The 21,407-nt window shown below is 44.5% G+C and overlaps 3 non-coding genes and 1 pseudogene across 3 annotated transcripts; all 4 read right to left on the bottom strand.

Annotated features, from left to right (window-relative positions):
- LOC132134055 (U1 spliceosomal RNA) lies at nt 1–165 on the bottom strand. Its single transcript, XR_009429350.1, has one exon. It is a non-coding gene; the product is annotated as a U1 spliceosomal RNA (small nuclear RNA).
- Nucleotides 166–9,915: 9,750 nt separating this feature from the next.
- On the bottom strand, nt 9,916–10,079 carry LOC132134128 (U1 spliceosomal RNA). Its single transcript, XR_009429392.1, has one exon. It is a non-coding gene; the product is annotated as a U1 spliceosomal RNA (small nuclear RNA).
- Nucleotides 10,080–10,430: 351 nt separating this feature from the next.
- LOC132134084 (U2 spliceosomal RNA) lies at nt 10,431–10,607 on the bottom strand (annotated as a pseudogene).
- A 6,355-nt stretch (nt 10,608–16,962) lies between these two features.
- On the bottom strand, nt 16,963–17,126 carry LOC132134129 (U1 spliceosomal RNA). Its single transcript, XR_009429393.1, has one exon. It is a non-coding gene; the product is annotated as a U1 spliceosomal RNA (small nuclear RNA).
- Nucleotides 17,127–21,407: the final 4,281 nt, after the last annotated feature.

Genomic DNA, 21,407 nt, shown 5'->3' with positions numbered 1-21,407 from the left:
CAGGGGAGAGCGCGAACACAGTCCCCCACTACCATAAATTATGCAGCTCTAGATTCCCGCATTTGGGGAATTCGCAGGGGTCAGCATGGCCGGAGTGCAATGGGCAAGCCTCGCCCTAGGTGAACCGCCTTCTTGATTATGGTGTCTCCCCTGCCAGGTAAGTATGAAGTCCCAGGCGGTCAGCCAGAGGTATGATTTGCGTCTCTACCGTCCACACCAACGGTTAGCCCCCCTCCAGGAAAGGAAGGACGGGTGCCTTCCGTTTCTGGCCTGGAAACTGCCAAGCTCATGGGCCGGTGCTTCCCAACGCCGGTTTTAGATGACTCTCTTTAACCAAACACACCTGATTCGGTGCATCACCTCGTCTGTGAAAGACCTCAGGTGGGTGCATCGTTCATGGAAGAGTCCAAGACCCCAGGAGGGCGCATCAGGAAAAAAGTTCGCAATTCACCACAGCATGGCAGATCTCATTCCTTGTTGCAAATACAGTTGCTATTTAATGAAAAGTGAGATACGCACCACATGTGGTGCACATGTGTGCCAAAATTCAACGCTCATTTTTATGCAAATTCTACAGTATTATCGGATAAAACTTACAAAAATGGATTCCTCTGAGTGCCCTGAGTACAGTACAAGTGTTTTCTCTAGGCCTCATAAAAAAATTTCTTCCGACTTCCACCCCCCTCGAGCTGCCTTTTCTAGCCAGGGAGCGTGCACCCTGGCCGGCATGGATGAGTAGGTACGAGGGGGGTGGATGGTACTATTTTTTTGCTAATATCTCCGCGAAGCGGTGGAACCCGGGGCTGAAATTCGGGGGATCCCTAGAGGCTTGAGGGGCCTACCGTATGCGACCACCCTCGAGTTCCTGGGTGGTCCAGTTCCTGAGTTATAATGGTTCAAATTCCACATTTTGGGGGGCCGTAACTCGGACCCCCGGGGTCATAGGGACATGGGGCTAGTGTCGTCGGATAGAGCTCCCAAAGGTCTAATTTTGACCAGAGTTTGGTGTTGTTTCTCCTCTTTTCGAGTGAGTTATGGCCGGTCAAATTTTGGGACTTTTTGCATTTGCGGGTCCATATCTCTGGCTCCCGGGGGTCTTTCGACTTGGGGGAGGTGGCCCCCGGGGTGTTATGGATGGGGGGACTGCGGTGTTCGGTAGGCCTTCTGGAGGTCTTACTCCGTCCGGAGTTTGGTGCAGTTTGGCCCCGTTTTGGCCGTTTTGACCCCCAGGGTCATGGGGACATGGGGCTAGTGTCGTCGGATAGACGGCCCCCTGGTCTGACTTTTTTCTATGCATATTTCTACAGTAAAATGGGATAAAACTTACAAAAATGGATTCCCTGAGTGCTCTGAGTACAGTACAAGTGTTTTCTCTAGGCCTCATAAAAAAAATTTTCTTCCGACTTCCACCCCCCTCAAGCTGCCTTCTCTAGCCGGGGAGTGGATGTCATTAGTCATTAGACTAGAAAATGAATGGGAAATAGACTGGTAAGGGACCAAGGTAATTTACAGTTTATTAGACTAAAAGTGGAATGAGAAATAGACTGGTAAGTCACCAAGAAAATAGTTCCATTTGTAGTTTCTTAGACTAGAGGTGGTATGAAAAATAGACTGGTAACTGAATCAAGGAAATAGTCATATTTGTAGTTTATCAGACTAGAAAATGAATGAGAAATAGACTGGTAGGTGACCAAGGAAATAGTACTATTTGTAGTTTATTAGACTAGAAGTTGAATGAGAAATAGACTGGTAAGTGATCCAAGGGAATAGTCTCATTTGTAGTTTATTAGACTAGAAAAAGAATGAAAAATAGACTGGTGAGTGAATCAAAGGAATAGTCAAATTTGTAGTTTATTAAACTAGAAGTGTAATGAGAAATAGACTGCAAATTGTGCTCTCTAATGTATTAGACTCAAAGTTGTATTAACAGACTACAAATGGGACCTAAAAAGTTATATAAGTAACCAATGCTTGGGCAGTGTCCCTTGCATTCATCCTTTTGCTATTCATCCTTTAGTGTTTTAACAAAAGTAGATATGGCTTTGGACGACTGTCCCTTGTGCTTTCGTGGCTATAATCAGCTAAGCCAACACCTTCGTGTCTTTCACAAGGTGCGGAATGTGAAGGAGCGCAAGCTTCTCCTATCCATTGCTTCTGGGAGAGCTTCTCACGGCGGTACCGGCAGCTGAGGAAGCGGTCAAATCCCACCCCCTCTAGGCAGGTTGCACGGGCAACACATAGTCTGCTATCGGCCCTCAACAGCCCTGGGGAGGAGGAGTGCTCAGAGTCGCAGGTTGACAGACTAGATGAAGAGCCAGCCACCAGGCCTGAGGCAGAGCCAGCCACAGGACCCGAGGAGGAGGTCGCCGGGCCTTCAAAGAAGGCCCACTCCTCCGATGCACCATACCCCTTTCCGGGCCACGTGCCAGCCCTAAGTGAGTATGACACTTGTCACTTTGATAACACCATACAATAACTTTCATTAATAAATCTCCTATTTGTAGATTATTAGACTAGAAGTTACCTGAGAAATAGACTGGTAAGTGAACCAAGGAAATAATCTCATTTGTTGTTCATTAGACTAGAAGTTGAATTAGAAATAGACTGGTAAGTGAACCAAGGAAATAGCCCCATTTATAGTTTGTTAGACTACAAGATAAATGAGAAATAGACTGATAAGTGACCAAGGAAATAGTACCATTTGTAGTTTATTAGACTAGAAAATTATAGTAATATAATTATACATATACACACACATATTATGTATGTATATATATATATATATATATATATATATATATATATATATATATATATATAATTTATTATATATTTAATTTAATTTAATTTAATTTAATTTAATTTAATTTAATTTAATTTAATATAATAATAATAATAATAATAATAATGTTTGTTAGTGTTTACCTCTATGTTATCGACCTGACTCACCTGGTCCTTCTCTTGTGCTTTCTTTTTGCAGATCAGCTCATTGAGGAGTCCAGGGCCAACTGGGAGGGCATCAACCCCACTCCGAAATTAATAAATAATGTGTCCTCAAAGATTTTTAAAATAAAAATTTTTATTTCATATATGTCAGCTGGCCAGACCAATCTGGCCAGCTTGATGTTTTTGGACAACAGGGCAAAGGTCCGGTCCTGGCTGTCTTTTTTAAAGAAATGCAACATTGCAGAGCCAACTGTGCACCATTACCTAAAAAATGTGGCACAGTTCCTCAAATATCTTAATGAGACCCCGCCGCCCACATGCCGGCTCTCCCGTGTGGCTTTCATTGGGATTAGGAGGGAAATCCAGAACTTGACCCGCCCAGTAAAGCGCAGCGTGGCAGTCCACGAGCTGGCTGTAAAACAAGCCAAGGAGGCCCGCCTGATCCCTAAAGCCACACTGCGAGCTTGCCGGGACTCTGCCAAAAAAATTATTTCTGAGATTCTGGGTAAGTTTTTGAATCCTTTCTCCTCTCATTATTTGGCGATCAATGTGATCCTTTATGCTTCTCTTTTTTTCTGTGAAGATCGTCTGAAGACTAGTCCTGAGAAAAAGGACCAATGGTCTTTTTATGGACACCTCACCACTTACTGGGCCAGCATTTATGGTCACCGTGGAGGGGTGTTCCAAAATGTAACAATTAAAGAGGTGGAGGATGCCCGTGCGACAGCTACAGAAGGCCACTTTGTCATTAATGTGAGTGGTTCTCTTTCTCTCTGTCTCTCGTTGTCCACATGGTTTTCTTTAAAATAAAACTCAGCTTATGCCACTTCTCACTGTTTCTAAAGATATCAGCCCACAAGACCAACCAGGCCTTTGGTGCAGCCGAGCTGGCCCTGGACCAGGAGGAGTATGGGTGGCTTGAGGAATTCCTTTCACTCCGGTCCAACTTGGTAGGGGGACGAGTTGCAAACTACTTCTTCTTTACCTCAAAGGCCAGCTCCTGCAAAAACTTGAACAAGTATTTTCAGGATGCGTGGGCGAGCATGGGGTTACCAGGCACACCCACATTTACTGATGTGAGGACTGCCATCGCCACCCATGTAAGCATTCCTGTACTTGTCCCGGCTTTATGAGTTTCTGGTGTGTGTTTTTCTAACTCTTTGCCTATGCTGTTCTCTCTCCAAAAAGGCAAAGAACACTCACTGCCCGGAAGATAGGCACAAAGTGGCACAGTTCATGTGCCACGACACCACCACAGCTGACAGGTTTTATGCCCTCAACCTTAATGCAAAGCAGGCAGCAGAACACCGTCGCCTCTTTGATACAGCTGTGGTGGGTGAGGAAGCTGATAGTCCAAGGCAGCAAGGTGCCAAGAGAAGAAAGACGACAAAACCCCACAAAATGCCAGCTGAGGAAAAGTCCTCATCCACCAGCCCAACGCTCTCCGACAGCCCTCCCGATGCCGAAGAAGGCCAGAAGTCTGGGAAATCTGCTTCAGTAAGTACAATTTCCCATGGATTGGTTTAACTGTTTGTGACAAGTAGACATGTTCACTAACACTTTGCCTTTCTTATTATTTCTATAAGGAAAGAAGCACATTAATGAAGATGGTCCTCAGACGCAGACTGATGGTGAAGAACTCCCCACTTAAATCACCACAGGAAATAGCGTCTAAAAAGCTGGTGCAGCAAGTAAAAAAAGAGACTGGAGAAATTTAAAAAAAAATCCCGTAAATAATTTATGTAGCTATTTAAATTGTTTGTTTTGATGTTTTTTATGATAATTGTTCTACTCCTTTTATTTCTACGATAAAAAAGTAAGGTTATCTTTTTATTTGTTTTGATAGCCTGTTCCATTTTTCTTTTTTCTTTTTTTTGTAAATAGTTATAGTTAAGGTTAATATCAGTTTGCTCTGAATCTTTCTGAACATGTTTATTTATTTATTTTATTTTTCTTATATAATGCATGTTTCCTATTATACTTTTTATATATTGTGTTTTTTTTGTACAGAACTTTGAGGCATTTTTGATTTTGACTTTACAATGTCTGCAAAACAAAAAGTTCAATAAATATTTGAAATTGAATTAAGGTGTCATTACTTTACACACACTCACACACACTCACACACACACACACACACACACACACAAATATATATTACATGTAATAAAAATAATTTAAACATATTTATATATTGTGTGTGTAAATAAAAAGGTATATGTAATGAATACATAATAAATATATAGTATTTCTATACATAAAATGTTTAATAAAAACATATTTTACTATATTTTGAATAACTTGAAATTAGGATGTTTTCACATAAATACACTTCTATTTCAAATGTATTCAGGCCGATCATCATAACCAGTTAAACTGATTATTAGACTAGAAGTTGAATGAGAAATAGACTGAAATAGTGAAATGTATTGTTTATTAGACTAGAAAAGGAATGAGAAATAGACTGGTAAGTGACCAAGGAAATAGTACTTTTTGTAGTTTATTAGACTAAAAGTTTTGAATAAGAAATAGACTGGCAAGGGATCAAGGAAATAGTGCCATATGTAGTTTATTAGACTATAAAATTAATGAGAAATAGACTGGCAAGTGATCCATGAAATAGTGCCATATGTTTTCACATTAATACACTTCTATTTCAAATTTATTCAGGCCGATCATCATCACCAGTTAAACTGATTATTAAACTAGAAGTTGAATGAGAAATAGACTGAAATAGTGAAATGTATTGTTTATTAGACTAGAAAAGGAATGAGAAATAGACTGGTAAGTGACCAAGGAAACAGTACTTTTTGTAGTTTATTAGACTAAAAGTTTTGAATAAGAAATAGACTGGCAAGTGATCAAGGAAATAGTGCCATATGTAGTTTATTAGACTATGAAATGAATGAGAAATAGACTGGCAAGTGATCCATGAAATAGTGCCATATGTTTTCACATTAATACACTTCTATTTCAAATGTATTCAGGCCGATCATCATAACCAGGTAAACTGATTATTAGACTAGAAGTTGAATGAGAAATAGACTGAAATAGTGAAATGTATTGTTTATTAGACTAGAAAAGGAATGAGAAATAGTCTGGTAAGTGACCAAGGACATAGTACTTTTTGTAGCTTATTAGACTAAAAGTTTGAATAAGAAATACACTGGCAAGTGATCAAGGAAATAGTGCCATATGTAGTTTATTAGACTATGAAATGAATGAGAAATAGACTGGCAAGTGATCCATGAAATAGTGCCATATGTTTTCACATTAATACACTTCTATTTCAAATGTATTCAGGCCGATCATCATAACCAGTTAAACTGATTATTAGACTAGAAGTTGAATGAGAAATAGACTGATATAGTGAAATGTATTGTTTATTAGACTAGAAAAGGAATGAGAAATAGACTGGTAAGTGACCAAGCAAATAGTACTTTTTGTAGTTTATTAGACTAAAAGTTTTGAATAAGAAATAGACTGGCAAGTGATCCATGAAATAGTGCCATATGTTTTCACATTAATACACTTCTATTTCAAACTTATTCAGGCCGATCATCATCACCAGTTAAACTGATTATTAGACTAGAAGTTGAATGAGAAATAGACTGAAATAGTGAAATGTATTGTTTATTAGACTAGAAAAGGAATGAGAAATAGACTGGTAAGTGACCAAGGAAATAGTACTTTTTGTAGTTTATTAGACTAAAAGTTTTGAATGAGAAATAGACTGGCAAGTGATCAAGGAAATAGTGCCATATGTAGTTTATTAGACTAGAAAATTAATGAGAAATAGACTGGCAAGTGATCCATGAAATAGTGCCATAGGTAGTTCATTAGACTATGAGTGGAATGAGAAATTGACTGGTCAGTGACCAAGGAAATAGTCCCATTTGAAGTTGTTTGGACTAAAAGTGGAATGAGAAATAGACTGCAAAGTGTGCACTCTTGTTTTATAAAACGTATTTTACAATACATTATGGATAAATTGGAATTAGGAAGATTTCAAATAAAGTAACTGTTAAGTGACAAATGAAATAGCCCCATGTGTAGTTCATTAGACTAGAAGTGATTTGAGAAATAGACTGACAATAAAAAATATTGCTATTTAATATACTGCAAGACTTGCAACATTTGTGGTGCAAATTAACCAAAATCCAACAGTTTTTTCTATGCATATTTCTACAGTATTATGGGATAAAACTTACAAAAATGGATTCCTCTGAGTGCCCTGAGTACAGTACAACTGTTTTCTCTAGGCCTCATAAAAAATTTTTTCTTCCGACTTCCACCCCCCTCGAGCTGCCTTCTCTAGCCGGGGAGGGTGCACCCTGGCCGGCATGGATGAGTAGGTGCGAGGGGGGTGGATGGTACTATTTTCTTGCTAATATCTCCGCGAAGCGGTGGACCCCGGGGCTGAAATTACCTACCGTATGCGACCACCCTCGAGTTCCTGGGTGGTCCGGTTCCTGAGTTATAACGGTTCAAATCCCACATTTTGGGGGGCCGTAACTCGGACGCCCGGGGTCATAGGAACATGGGGCTGGTGTCGTCGGATAGAGCTCCCAAAGGTCTAATTTTGACCAGAGTTTGGTGTTGTTTCCCTTCTTTCCGAGTGAGTTATGGCCGGTCAAATTTTGGGACTTTTTGCATTTGCGGGTCCATATCTCTGGCCCCCGGGGGTCTATCGACTTGGGGGAGGTGGCTTCAGAGAGGGCCCTTCGAGGGCTATCAAGTCACCAAGTTTCAAGTCACTAGAACTCTTCCTTCCATTTGACTATCAAAAATGTGGGGAGCCATAACTCCGCCCCCGGGGTGTTATGGATGGGGGGGCAGCAGTGTTCGGTAGGCCTTCTGGAGTTCTTACTCTGACCCGAGTTTGGTGCAGTTTGGCTCCGTTTTGGCGGAGTTACAGCTTGGCAAAGTCTGTGACATTTTGGTTAACATTCACCACAATTTTGGATATGTCCGCAAATGTTCCGGATGTGATCCGTGGTCATTCCGTGAATATAATGGTCAAATGGACAAATAGTGGGTTCGTGGGACCCAGGGTGGGGGTCCGCAAGTGGTCCGCAGATGATCCGCAGTCATTGTGTGAACATAATGGTCAAATGGACAAATAGTGGGTTCGTGGGACCCAGGGTGGGGGTCCGCAAGTGGTCCGCAGATGATCCGCAGTCATTGTGTGAATATAATGGTCAAATGGACATATACGGGGTTCGTGGGACCCAGGGTGGGGGTCCGCAAGGGGTCTGCAGATGATCCGCAGTCATTGTGTGAATATAATGGTCAAATGGACAAATAATGGGTTCGTGGGACCCGGGTTGGGGGTCCGACGGGGGTCCGCATCGGTTCCGTGGTCATTCTGTAACTTTAAAGGTCAAATGGACAAATATAGGTTTCGTGGGCAAAAAAATCGTACACCCCCCATTCGGGTAAATGCCACTGTTTTAAACCTGAGGTGTACTGCTCCGTGCGCCACCCTGTGGAGAAGTGCTGAATGGCATGTAGGGGCCTCAAATCTGGGTGGGCTTCCGCGGGGCCCCTCGGGGGTCCAGATCCTCCTGCGCCGGTCAGGGGTCTCCCGTGGGCCGGCGCGGTCCGGCAGACATCGACGCCGCGTCCGTCAAAAAATTTTTGGGGTCAGCGCGCAGGTCCCCTTAACCCACGTACACGAGCCCTCAAACTTATACCTGAATGGACGCTCCAAAAAAAAGGACTTTCTGGAGAAGTCAAGACGTGACATCCCTAGGAGCTTGCCATTCAACTCTTTAAAACAAAAGCGCACGCTGTGGTGCCTCCGCACGCCGGCACGGGCAGCCGACATGATGGAGGCACCAACAGCCTAGAAACTTAAAACAACAATAAATACAATAATAAATAACCAAATAAATAATTAAAAGACCTTACCTTAAAACGTGTTGGAGCCCGAAGCAGCAGAGTTCAATGTACCTCTCGAAGTTGTGTGACTCAAGATATAAAAAGATCTCGAGTCAGGAAACCTCCAAGAGGCGATCGCAGTCTAAACCGTCTGACAAGGTACGTGATCTTAGCCAAAAGGCCGAGAAGCGATGCCGCTAAGACGCAGCGGGCAGGAAGCCGGACACGGCGATGCCCATCTCGGCTTTGGTAAGTCTGGGGGACCTAAAAATGCTGGGGGATGGTAGTACCCTCCCCTGTCTGCAACGTCACCGGGACTCGTCACGCTCGGCCTGACGCTGGCACTGCAGCGACGGAAAGTACGGCATCGCTCGTAACTCCCAAACGGTTCGTCGCAGAGCCACGTGCCTTATGTAATGGGAATCCTTGGCTCGAGCCGAACCAGACGCAGGTCTCAGATTGGCTCGTCGCTCTGACAAAATTTTCGGGTATTTGGGATTTTGTCGAAAACCTTCTTTTGCAACCTAGCGCCAGGTATTTGGCCCAGTCCCACCCAAAGCAGCACAGAAAGCTTCTCTGGAGTCTGCCTGTCAATAATCATCCCAAAAAAGTGGAAATTTCCATTCACCTTGGCGAGGGGACCTCAAAACGTGCTAACGTGGCGTGTCCGAGATGGCTCGAATGGCTATAACTCCAGAAAGGAATGAGATCCCTTCACCCAAATCGGCACACCTGTGCAGGGGCTCAGTCAGAAGCAAGGTGAAAAAGGGCGCTGCGACAGGCCACTCGGTGGCGCTGTAAGCGACAACAAAATTAATACCAATTGAAAAAGGACAACCAAACAACATGGAGACAGCTACAGCTAGGCTGCAGTCAGTCCAATGGACTTTCAAAGTAAGGTCTGTGCTATATTCGAACTGAACCACCCACCAGGGTCCGATTTTTCAAGAGCGTAAAAATCGGTGAAAGCGTTGTTTCACAGGCGCACAACACATACCTCGCATGTGGTAGAACTCCCCATTCTGAAATGCAAAAAAAAAAAAAAACCTGGAAAAAACCTCTTCTGCTTTGTTTCACCAACAATTTCAGGGGAGAGCGCGAACGCAGTCCCCCACTACCATAAATTATGCAGTCGAGATTCCCGCATTTGGGGAATTCGCAGGGGTCAGCATGGCCGGAGTGCAATGGCCAAGCCTCGCCCTGGGTGAACCGCCTTCTTGATCATGGTGTATCCCTTGCCAGGTAAGTATGAAGGCCCAGGCGATCAGCCAGAGGTATGATTTGCGTCTCTACCGTCCACACCAATGGTTAGCCCCCCTCCAGGAAAGGAAGGACGGGTGCCTTCCGTTACTGGCCTGGAAACTGCCAAGCTCATGGGCCGGTGCTTCCCAACGCCGGTTTTAGATGACTCTCTTTAACCAAACACACCTGATTCGATGCATCACCTCGTCTGTGAAAGACCTCAGGTGGGTGCATCGTTCGTGGAAGAGTCCAAGACCCCAGGAGGGCGCATCAGGAAAAAAGTTTGCAATACACCACAGCATGGCAGATCTCATTCCTTGTTCTGCTATTCGACACAATAAACGGCAATCCCCAAAAAGGGAAAGCACACCGTTCCTGGAGACACTGCAATACCAGGCCGATGCTTGGAGTGGACGGAGCAAGCCCCGGCTCCAGCTCCATGATCTAAAAATCCATTTAATATGTAGTCCCCGGATGGGGGACGTATCAGATATTAAACTGATAAGAACTGATTTTTTTTCTTTCGAAAAAGTTTTATTGTCAACAGTTACATTTTTTCCATTTGCATTTTTACTTTCACACACATTTTTCTTTTCAAGCACACATTAAAACAAGCCATATTATATATAATAAATACACATGGTAAAATGAAAGAAACAATCATTGTTAAAAAACATTTGATTAAAACCACAGTGTTTTGCTTGTTTTTAAAAGTCCATATTTGAGGTGTGTTTAAAAGGTGCGATCGGTTTCAAAAGTAAAATACAAATTTAAAAAAGCAAACAAGCCTCATATGCATGTTAATAAAACCAATTTCATTGATAAAACACCATAAAAACCAATTTATTGGATAAAAACCAATAAAAAAAACCATCTGTTGTGCAAGACCGGGGGTGAGTCCTCATCAAGTCGGTCTTCACCCCACTCTCCAGAACAAGGACATGAGATGCTACTTTACGGGCTCAGCGGAGATCCCCTCTCCTCCGGCCCGCTGGCCCGCTGTTCCCGTAGCCAGAATGGTTAGGGTGCATCTACGGGCAGCCAGGGTCGGTGCCTGCCGGGACCCTCTCTGTGCGACCCCGGCCCCCCCGTCCGAATATCGTCGTCCGGTACCCCTGCAGCCTTGATGTTACCTTTAGCTCGCATGCATGGAGGGTTACCGTAACGCGCTTCCCCACCAGCAGGTTTCTGGTGGCCCAGATGGCATCCTTGATGACGTTGAGGGTGAGCCAGAGCGAGGTAAATTTCTGTGCCGTCAAGTCCTTCAAGCCCCGGCCCACGCCAAGGATGGCGAGCTGGTACCCGAACTGGGCCCCACCTGCTGGTAGGCACGGGAAATACACGGGGAGCCGGTCTTGGCCCACAGGTCCCGCGCAGTGCTGCAGTCCCAGAGCAGGTGGTGGGCGGTCTCCGGGGAATTGCAGCCGGACCGAGGGCAGATGGGGTTTTTGGCCATGCCTCTGGAGTGCATAACCGCCCTGACAGGGAGGATCTCATGAGCCACCATCCACGATAAGTCCTTGTGCCTGTTCTGGAGAGCAGGGTGAGCCGCATTCCGCCAAACTTGTTTGGCCTCACTTAGTGTGAGGCCCGGAACTGGACTCACCGGTTTCCGGTCCTGCACAACAGAAATGAGAGACTTGTGTTTAGTTAAATGGTGACATCTTCACTCTCTAAAAGGTATTTCTTTAAAAACTTTTTTATAAAACTGTAGTCTTTAGGCAAGTTAAAAGACACTGGGGTTTTCAAATCTACTGGTAAAATTTTCAAAGTTCTTAGGTAAGACCCCATCCAAAATAGCGCCATTGCAGCCGTCTTGTTTTCTTTGGATGGGGTCATGGCATAACTGATGTGCAAGGCGGTGAAGCGGCTGCCTAAAAACAGGTGGGGGTCTGGGAGGCCTTTTCCAACGTTCTCTGGCCTTTTCTTGACTGTCTCCCTCTTCAGGCACTCCCACTTGGACCCCCACAGGAAGTAAAACACCGCCCTCTCCAGTTTCACCAGGAACCACCGAGGGGGGCTAAAAACAGAACAGACAAGTAAAATCAGAGGTAAAATCACATATTTAAAAATAAAAATTTTACCTTCAATCGTCAACTGTCTTAGTTCCCAAAACCCTAGTCTTTTCCTAACTTTCCCTAGCAAGTCAGTCCAGTTTTCCCGTCCTCCACCCTCTTTATCAAATTTAACACCTAAAATTTTAAAGTCCTCCTGTGTCCACGTCCCCCCACGGCCCGAAGAGCTGGGCCTCAGACTTGTTTCAGACTTGAGTTTGGCGCCCGAGGCCCGACCGTACCAGTCAGTCAAGTCCAGTGATCTTCGTATAGATAAAATGTCCGTGGTTAAAAGAGTAACATCGCCCATGTATAAGGCACAAGTCGCTGTCAGTCCACCCGTCCCAGGAACGTCCAGTCCTTTGACCCATTTATCCTTTCTCAAGATCTGTGCCAGTGGCTCGATACAAGCCACATACAGGATAGGAGATAAAGGACATCCCTGATGGACACCACTGTGTATGTTCACAGTTTTGGAAAGATGCCCGTTTACAAGGAATTTGCTGACTAGTCCCTTGTACAGCAGTCCCACCCTGGCTACAAACCTCTTTGTTGGAAAACCCATTTTTTGCAGTACCTGAAAAAGGTACTGGTGCGAGACTCGGTCAAATGCTTTTTCAAAGTCTAAATTTAGGACTACTAGCCGAATATTTCTGTCTCTCGCATAACAGATGGCGTCTCTGATCAGTACTAGGCTGTCTGTTATCTTTCTTCCGGGCACAGAACAAGCTTGATCCGGGTGAATCACGTCCTCTAAAGCCGTTGACATGCGTGTTGCTAAAATTTTGCTAAAAAGTTTATAATCAAAATTTAAAAGTGTTATGGGTCTCCAGTTTTTTAAGTCAGTCCGGTCACCTTTTTTGTGAAGTAAAGAAACTATCCCTATTCTAAAACTGTCTGGAAGTATGTCGAGGGTCTCAAACTCTTTAAAAACTGTCAAAAGCTCTTGTCCTAAAATGTCCCAAAATGTTAGACAAAACTCTAGGGGAAGTCCATCCACTCCTGGGGACTTCCCCTTCTTAAAACCTCCAAGTGCTTTTTGGATTTCTAAGATGTTAAAATCTTGGGTTAAAATCTCATTTTGACAGTCAACCCTTTCCTCAATAAAATTTAAAACTTCTTTTGCAGTGTCAAAGTGTACCTTTTTAAAACTATATAATGCCCCATAAAATTTTTCCACATCCTCTAAAATCTCTTTTGTTGTGTTAACCTCCCTATCCCCTGTTTTAACCCTGGTTAATCCCCCACCCCTTGTTATTATTTTCTTAAAAAAATATCTGGTACACTTTTCGCCTTTTTCTATTTCTCTCTCTTTACTTCTTAAAAGGACCCCTTTACTTTTTATATTGGCTAAAACTGACATTTCTTTTTTTACTTCCTGAATTTCGTCGATAAAATCAAAACCATTATTTAAAAGATTAAAATACCTTTGTAGTCTTTTCTGCAACCCCAACATGCGTTTCTTTTCCCTACTCTTCTTTTCTTTCCCTATCTTTCTAAAAAACTGTCTTGTCCGGTCCTTTACCATCTCCCACCACTGTGCACGTGTATCGTAAAAGTCTTGGAGGGTCTGCCATTGGCTGAACTGTTCCCTATATTCTAAAACTATATCCTTGTCTTCCAACAGGGAACAGTTCAGCTTCCACAGCCCTCCCCCTACCGTCACACCCATGGGCAGTGAAAGGGTGCAAGACAGCATTATGTGATCAGAGAAAAAGAGGGGGGTTAATGTAGCATCGGTCGGCGGGCAGTCCCTTGTAAAAACGTAGTCGATTCGAGAGGCTTTGGTACTATCACCACTGAACCAGGTGAAGCCCTCCTCTCTTTGATGCAAAATTTTAAAAGTCGACTAAATTAAAATCTCTGACTAAACCCTGCAATAACACCGACGTTTTGTCCACTCTAAAATCCTCCCCTACCCTTTTCCTGTCTGTTTTGGATAAAACACAATTAAAATCCCCTGCTACCATTAGGGGGGCCCTACCTAGCATGTGGGGTTGCAAGTCTTCTAAAAGCTCATATCTTTCATTCTTTTCCGTAAAACCATATACATTAAGAACATTAAAATCCCTGTCTAAAAAGGTCAGATTTACTAAAAGTGCCCGGCATTGCCTCACCACAGTGCTGCCCTTCACCAAGATGTTAGGATTATTAATTAAAACCGCAACTCCGTCATTTTTGTTAAAATTTGATCCGCTCCATATGGAGGCTCCTGCGGACCATAGCTCCTCCATTTTCTTGTACCTAGTTAAAAAGGGCAGAGAACACTCTTGTAATAAAAACAAATCTGACTTAAAAGATTTTAAAAGGGACAAAATACTCTGTGCTCTAATGGTGGACCTCACACTTCTTACATTGATAGTAGAGATGGTGAGGGCCATGAGCAGTAGGGTTAAAAAGGTATAAGACATTTAAAACAGAAGACAGTAAAAAGCCTACAAAGATACGATTAAAATCATGTTATATCTTGTTGCATTTGCCTTTCCTTTTCCTCAGACGAGCTGGGATCAGGAGGGCAAATGCCTGTCACTTCAGAGGCCACAGAGGAAACCTCTTGTGGCTCTTTTGGCGACGATGCTGTTAGCTTAATGTGCAAAAAGATACCTCATTAGGGGACTCTAGGGGCCACATGCGCTCCAGATCTACCGAATCGATACTATCAAGCTTATATGCTGCCCTAGATTTTTTCTCCTCCGTTACAATCAGAGGAGACCCCGCGGGTCTTTTTTGCACCTGAGCGTTAGGGAGTGAACACTCTGTCTCACTCCCGGTAGATTCCTGCACCCCATCCGAAACTGTTACTAGTGAGGAATTGGTTTTTTCCTCACTTTCCTCTCCTTCCATGACCATTTCCTGTTCCGTTGCCTCCGCCCCTGTGGCCGTCCCACTTCCTCCTTCCTGCCCAATCCCTGAGGCCGGCTGGGAATTTGAAATTCCCGCCAAAACCTCAGGGACCGCCTCCTCTTTCCTTTGTTCATTCGTTTGTTGCCCATGTGGGGCGGCCATTTTGAGCTCGTTGGCAAAACTTTTAGGGCAGTCTCTGTAGAGGTGGTTTGTTTCTCCACAAAGATTGCACCGTCTGAAATTGGTACAATAATCAAACTGTGACCAATTTCTCTACACTTCCCACATACTAACTCTTGGCATGCTTCAGCGAGATGACCAAACCTGCAACCCTTCCTGCAGAGTTTGGTATGTAGCCTCTGCTCTCTCCGAGCACAATCATGGAAGGCAGATGTTTCAGGCCCTGGTAGCCCCCAGCGTCTTCCCATTGTTTAATGGGAATTCGCCAGGAGCATGTCCAAATGCCATCTTCATCTAACACTTTGACAGGCTGGCCTCGAACAGTGCAAAATCTACCCAACCAAACATAAATATCATCTCCAGTCACTGTTTCATTGAACATCCTTACAATCACAGTTTTAAGTGTGTTATCAGAAAGTTTCTCGACAGTGAACATGGAGAACTGGGCTTTAACTGAATCAAACCTTTGCCAAAAGTCATTAAGCAGGGAAGCGGTTTTAAAACTGACATCAAATCCTTTGTTCAAGGGCAGAGTCATCAAACAATTCAGGTCGTCAGATCTAAAAGCTAAGGTCTTTTGGATCAGCTATACGGGACATTCCAAGGAGCTTCCCCTCAACCTGCCTGAATAAAAAACGCACGCTGTGGTGCCTCCGCACGCCGGCAGGGGCAGCCGACATGGTGGAGGCACCAACATTCTAAAAACTTAAAACAACAATAAATACAATAATAAATAACCAAATAAATAATTAAAATACCTTACCTTAAAACTTGTTTTAGCCCGAAGCAGCAGAGTTCAATGTACCTCTCGAAGTTGTGTGACTCAAGATATAAAGAGATCTCTAGTCAGGAAACCTCCAAGAGGCGATCGCAGTCTCAACCGTCCGACAAGATATGTGATCTTAGCCAAAAGGCCGTGAAGCGATGCCGCTAAGACGCAGCGGGGAGGAAGCCGGACACGGCGATGCCCATCTCGGCTTTGGTAAGTCTGGGGGACCTAAAAACGCTGGGGGATGGTAGTACCCTCCCCTGTCTGCAACGTCACCGGGCCTCGTCACGCTCGGCCTGACGCTGGCACTGCAGCGACGGAAAGTACTGCATCGCTCGTAATTCCCAAATGGTTCGTCGCAGAGCCACGTGCCTTATGTCATGGGAATCCTTGGCTCGAGCCGAACCAGACGCAGGTCTCAGATTGGCTCGTCGCTCTGATGGAATTTCGGGGATTTGGGATTTTGTCGAAAACCTTCTTTTGCAACCTAGCGCCGCCAGGTATTTGGCCCAGTCCCACCCAAAGCAGCACAGAAAGCTTCTTTGGAGTCTGCCTGTCAATAATCATCCCAAAAAAGTGGAAATTTCCATTCACCTTGGCGAGGGGACCTCAAAACGTGCTAAGGTGGCGTGTCCGAGATGGCTCGAATGGCTATAACTCCAGGAAGGAATGAGATCCCTTCACCCAAATCGGCACACCTGTGCAGGGGCTCAGTCAGAGGCCAGGTGAAAAAGGGCGCTGCGACAGGCCACTCGGTGGCGCTGTAAGCGACAACAAAATTAATACCAATTGAAAAAGGACAACCAAACAACATGGAGACAGCTACAGCTAGGCTGCAGTCAGTCCAATCGACTTTCAAAGTAAGGTCTGTGCTATATTCGAACTGAACCACCCACCAGGGTCCGATTTTTCAAGAGCGTAACTGACTTTGTTTCACAGGCGCACAACACATACCTCGCATGTGACAGAACTCCCCATTCTGAAACGCAAAAAAAAACGCAAAACGCAAAAAAAACCTCTTCTGCTTTGTTTCACCAACAATTTCAGGGGAGAGCGCGAACGCAGTCCCCCACTACCATAAATTATGCAGTCGAGATTCCCGCATTTGGGGAATTCGCAGGGGTCAGCATGGCCGGAGTGCAATGGGCAAGCCTCGCCCTGGGTGAACCGCCTTCTTGATCATGGTGTCTCCCCTGCCAGGTAAGTATGAAGGCCCAGGCGGTCAGCCAGAGGTATGATTTGCGTCTCTACCGTCCACACCAACGGTTAGCCCCCCTCCAGGAAAGGAAGGATGGGTGCCTTCCGTTACTGGCCTGGAAACTGCCAAGCTCATGGGCCGTGGCTTCCCAACGCCGGTTTTAGATGACTCTCTTTAACCAAACAAACCTGATTCGGTGCATCACCTCGTCTGTGAAAGACCTCAGGTGGGTGCATCATTCGTGGAAGAGTCCAAGACCCCAGGAGGGCGCATCAGGAAAAAAGTTCGCAATACACCACTGCATGGCAGATCTCATTCCTTGTTGCAAATACAGTTGCTATTTAATGAAAAGTGAGATACGCACCACATGTGGTGCACATGTGTGCCAAAATTCAACGCTCATTTTTATGCAAATTCTACAGTATTATGGGATAAAACTTACAAAAATGGATTCCTCTGAGTGCCCCGAGTACAGTACAACTGTTTTCTCTAGGCCTCATAAAAAAATTTCTTCCGACTTCCACCCCCCTCGAGCTGCCTTTTCTAGCCAGGGAGCGTGCACCCTGGCCGGCATGGATGAGTAGGTACGAGGGGGGTGGACGGTACTATTTTTTTGCTAAATTCGGGGGATCCCTAGGGGTCGAGGGGCCTACCGTATGCGACCATCCTCGAGTTCCTGGGTGGTCCAGTTCCTGAGTTATAACGGTTCAAATTCCACATTTTGGGGGGCCGTAACTCGGACCCCCGGGGTCATAGGGACATGGGGCTAGTGTCGTCGGATAGAGCTCCCAAAGGTCTAATTTTGACCAGAGTTTGGTGTTTTTTCCCCTCTCTTTGGGTGAGTTATGGCCGGTCAAATTTTGGGACTTTTTGCATTTGCGGGCCCGTATCTCTGGCCCCCGGGGTCTATCGACTTGTGGGAGGTGGCTTCAGAGAGGGCCCTTTGAGGGCTATCAAGTCACCGAGTTTCAAGTCGCTAGGTCTCTTCCTTCCATTTGACTATCAAAAATGTGGGGGGCCATAAATTCGCCCCCCGGGGTGTTATGGATGGGGGGACAGCGGTGTTCGGTAGGCCTTCTGGAGGTCTTACTCCGTCCTGAGTTTGGTGCAGTTTGGCCCCGTTTTGGCCGTTTTGACCTCCGGGGTCATAGGGACATGGGGCTAGTGTCGTCGGATAGACGGCCCCCTGGTCTGACGTTTTTCTATGCATATTTCTACAGTATAATGGGATAAAACTTACTAAAATGGATTCCCTGAGTGCCCTGAGTGCAGTACAAGTGTTTTCTCTAGGCCTCATAAAAAAATTTTCTTCCGACTTCCACCCCCCTCAAGCTGCCTTCTCTAGCCGGGGAGGGTGCACCCTGGCCGGCATGGATGAGTAGGTGCGAGGGGGGTGGATGTCATTAGTCATTAGACTAGAAAATGAATGGGAAATAGACTGGTAAGGGACCAAGGTAATTTACAGTTTATTAGACTAAAAGTGGAATGACAAATAGACTGGTAAGTGACCAAGAAAATAGTTCCATTTGTAGTTTCTTAGACTAGAGGTGGTATGAAAAATAGACTGGTAACTGAATCAAGGAAATAGTCATATTTGTAGTTTATCAGACTAGAAAATGAATGAGAAATAGACTGGTAGGTGACCAAGGAAATAGTACTATTTGTAGTTTATTAGACTAGAAGTTGAATGAGAAATAGACTGGTAAGTGATCCAAGGGAATAGTCCCATTTGTAGTTTATTAGACTAGAAAAAGAATGGAAAATAGACTGGTGAGTGAATCAAAGGAATAGTCAAATTTGTAGTTTATTAAACTAGAAGTGTAATGAGAAATAGACTGCAAATTGTGCTCTCTAATGTATTAGACTCAAAGTTGTATTAACAGACTACAAATGGGACCTAAAAAGTTATATAAGTAACCAATGCTTGGGCAGTGTCCCTTGCATTCATCCTTTTGCTATTCATCCTTTAGTGTTTTAACAAAAGTAGATATGGCTTTGGACGACTGTCCCTTGTGCTTTCGTGGCTATAATCAGCTAAGCCAACACCTTCGTGTCTTTCACAAGGTGCGGAATGTGAAGGAGCGCAAGCTTCTCCTATCCATTGCTTCTGGGAGAGCTTCTCACGGCGGTACCGGCAGCTGAGGAAGCGGTCAAATCCCACCCCCTCTAGGCAGGTTGCACGGGCAACACATAGTCTGCTATCGGCCCTCAACAGCCCTGGGGAGGAGGAGTGCTCAGAGTCGCAGGTTGACAGACTAGATGAAGAGCCAGCCACCAGGCCTGAGGCAGAGCCAGCCACAGGACCCGAGGAGGAGGTCGCCGGGCCTTCAAAGAAGGCCCACTCCTCCGATGCACCATACCCCTTTCCGGACCACGTGCCAGCCCTAAGTGAGTATGACACTTGTCACTTTGATAACACCATACAATAACTTTCATTAATAAATCTCCTATTTGTAGATTATTAGACTAGAAGTTACCTGAGAAATAGACTGGTAAGTGAACCAAGGAAATAATCTCATTTGTTGTTGATTAGACTAGAAGTTGAATTAGAAATAGACTGGTAAGTGAACCAAGGAAATAGCACCATTTATAGTTTGTTAGACTACAAGAGAAATGAGAAATAGACTGATAAGTGACGAAGGAAATAGTACCATTTGTAGTTTATTAGACTAGAAAATTATAGTAATATAATTATACATATACACACACATATTATGTATGTATATATATATATATATATATATATATATATATAAATATATATATATGTATAATATAGTTTATTATATATTTAATTTAATTTAATTTAATATAATAATAATAATAATAATGTTTGTTAGTGTTTACCTCTATGTTATCGACCTGACTCACCTGGTCCTTCTCTTGTGCTTTCTTTTTGCAGATCAGCTCATTGAGGTGTCCAGGGCCCACTGGGAGGGCATCAACCCCACTCCGAAATTAATAAATAATGTGTCCTCAAAGATTTTTAGAATAAAAAATTTTATTTCATATATGTCAGCTGGCCAGACCAATCTGGCCAGCTTGATGTTTTTGGACAACAGGGCAAAGGTCCGGTCCTGGCTGTCTTTTTTAAGGAAATGCAACATTGCAGAGCCAACTCTGCACCATTACCTAAAAAATGTGGCACAGTTCCTCAAATATCTTAATGAGACCCCGCCGCCCACATGCCGGCTCTCCCGTGTGGCTTTCATTGGGATTAGGAGGGAAATCCAGAACTTGACCCGCCCAGTAAAGAGCAGCGTGGCAGTCCACGAGCTGGCTGTGAAACAAGCCAAGGAGGCCCGCCTGATCCCTAAAGCCACACTGCGAGCTTGCCGGGACTCTGCCAAAAAAATTATTTCTGAGATTCTGGGTAAGTTTTTGAATCCTTTCTCCTCTCATTATTTGGCGATCAATGTGATCCTTTATGCTTCTCTTTTTTTCTGTGAAGATCGTCTGAAGACTAGTCCTGAGAAAAAGGACCAATGGTCTTTTTATGGACACCTCACCACTTACTGGGCCAGCATTTATGGTCACCACGGAGGGGTGTTCCAAAATTTAACAATTAAAGAGGTGGAGGATGCCCGTGCGACAGCTACAGAAGGCCACTTTGTCATTAATGTGAGTGGTTCTCTTTCTCTCTGTCTTTCGTTGTCCACATGGTTTTCTTTAAAATAAAACTCAGCTTATGCCACTTCACACTGTTTCTAAAGATATCAGCCCACAAGACCAACCAGGCCTTTGGTGCAGCCCAGCTGGCCCTGGACCAGGAGGAGTATGGGTGGCTTGAGGAATTCCTTTCACTCCGGTCCAACTTGGTAGGGGGACGAGTTGCAAACTACTTCTTCTTTACCTCAAAGGCCAGCTCCTGCAAAAACTTGAACAAGTATTTTCAGGATGCGTGGGCGAGCATGGGGTTACCAGGCACACCCACATTTACTGATGTGAGGACTGCCATCGCCACCCATGTAAGCATTCCTGTACTTGTCCCGGCTTTATGAGTTTCAGGTGTGTTTTTTTTCTAACTCTTTGCCTATGCTGTTCTCTCTCCAAAAAGGCAAAGAACACTCACTGCCCGGAAGATAGGCACAAAGTGGCACAGTTCATGTGCCACGACACCACCACAGCTGACAGGTTTTATGCCCTCAACCTTAATGCAAAGCAGGCAGCAGAACACCGTCGCCTCTTTGATACAGCTGTGGTGGGTGAGGAAGCTGATAGTCCAAGGCAGCAAGGTGCCAAGAGAAGAAAGACGACAAAACCCCACAAGATGCCAGCTGAGGAAAAGTCC

This window comes from Carassius carassius, unplaced genomic scaffold (genome assembly GCF_963082965.1).
Source record: "Carassius carassius unplaced genomic scaffold, fCarCar2.1 SCAFFOLD_66, whole genome shotgun sequence".
NCBI classification, from domain to species: Eukaryota; Metazoa; Chordata; class Actinopteri; order Cypriniformes; family Cyprinidae; genus Carassius; species Carassius carassius.
The sequence above is the reverse complement of the archived record's forward strand: the minus strand, read 5'-3'. Positions and strand labels throughout refer to the sequence as shown.